At 36.5% G+C, this 1,745-nt stretch overlaps 1 protein-coding gene across 2 annotated transcripts in view; it reads left to right on the top strand.

Moving 5' to 3' along the window:
* LOC107656641 (probable phospholipid-transporting ATPase IIB) overlaps positions 1-1,745 on the top strand; it is a 53,843-nt gene that overhangs the window by 28,833 nt on the left and 23,265 nt on the right. The gene's annotated exons all lie outside the window — the stretch shown is intronic.

Raw genomic sequence — 1,745 nt, 5'->3', positions numbered from 1 at the left:
TAAAAGATAAGTAAAAGATTAATTTAGAGAAAACACCAATATTAAAATTCTTACTAATGCTGATAATTATTTTCGTGTTGTGTCTGATAACCGATAAATGGCCAATATTAAAATTATCTTATTTTTTTCAAAATAAAATAAAAATAAATGTTTAGGGATGCGCTGATCCGATATTCATATTGCCGATATTGCCATTTTTCTCAAGTGTTCCCATTATACTTGATTTGTAAATACATGTCTATGATTTTGCAAAAAGGACTTTCTTATTTTCTTAAAACAACATTAAACTCCGGCAAGAAGATAAGCTGTTACTTGCTACTGGGTGTCTGTGAGAACAAAACACGGGCGTATCCCTTTGTGCTTTGCAGTTTTTAACACGAAGCCCTTACAATGTGCGCATCCGGTGTGCAGAATGATGCACTTGAAGCAACATGGACGCCGTGTTGCTTCAAGCGCATTATTCTGCACACCGGATGCGCACATTGTAAGCGCTTCGCGCTCATAAGTATCAGAATCGGTATCGGAGGCGAAAAAGGCGGATCGGAGCATCCCTAATTTTTTTTTTCTGTTATTTTAAATTCTACAAGTGAATTTAGACATCACAACATTTATAATGTACACTATAAAATGGATATTCTTTTTTTAGATTTGCTAAATATTACAGTTAACAATGTTATGAAATTATTAGTGTTTTTTTAAGATTAAGTCAGCATTAGATGACAGCAAATATAATCTAAATGTAAAAATAGGGGACATGTTTAATTCCAGTCAATATGTCATGCCTGTTTACAGTTGGCTGACTGTACATTTATCTAATCACACATTTACTGTGCATTTATATACATATTCAGATTGTCAAATCAGGAACCTAACTTACAAATTTGAGAGAGTGAGCCAGCAGTGAGGTGTTTTTAAGTACCTGCATCTGCGATTTGAAGGCTGTGTGCAGGTTGTCATCTCTTCCCCTCAGCAGAGCTCTGAGGAAAGAGGAGTTCATCAAGAGAAATCTCCTGCTCCAGTGGAGCACAGCAACCCCTGTCAAACACACACATACACACACACAAGAAGACTCACAGTGGTGCTTATGTAAATTGATAAGTTTCAGAGTCAGGGTGGGATTCTGACATCGTTGTGTGGGGAGACACTGATGAAATCTTCACGCTTTTTTTGCCCAGTGTGTCCTGAGACTGAGAGAGCACAGGAGAACGAATTATCAGCATACACTTCCTGACCAAGTCCCCCGTTCTTATACTACACATGACATTATCGGATTCTGACATAACTTCATCATTTAACTGATTTTTATGTGTTGGGCTGAATCCTTTTTTGAAACAAATATCTCTTGCTGTTAGTGAAAGGAAAGGATGACTTAAATTGTCAGAAAAAAAAAATCGATTTCAAATTAATTCTGTTCTTTTTCTATGCATTAAACAACGCTTAAAAATTCCACAAAAATATTAAAGGGATAGTTCACCCAAAAATGAAAATGTGATGTTTATCTGCTTACCCCCAGGGCATCCAAGATGTAGGTGACTTTGTTTCTTCAGCCGAACACAAACGAAGATTTTTAACACAAACAGTTGCAGTCTGTCAGTCTTATAATGGAGGTGAATGGGAATCACGGGCTTTGAGAGTAAAAAAAACATACACAAACAAAACCAAATTAAACCCTGCGGCTCGTGACGATACATTGATGTGTAAAGACACAAAACGATCGGTCTGTGCAAGAAACTGAACAGTATTTA

Source organism: Sinocyclocheilus anshuiensis, unplaced genomic scaffold (genome assembly GCF_001515605.1).
Source record: "Sinocyclocheilus anshuiensis isolate Anshui unplaced genomic scaffold, SAMN03320099.WGS_v1.1 scaffold1393, whole genome shotgun sequence".
NCBI classification, from domain to species: domain Eukaryota; kingdom Metazoa; phylum Chordata; class Actinopteri; order Cypriniformes; family Cyprinidae; genus Sinocyclocheilus; species Sinocyclocheilus anshuiensis.
Note: the sequence above shows the minus strand (reverse complement) of the source record. Positions and strands in the feature narration are given on the sequence as shown.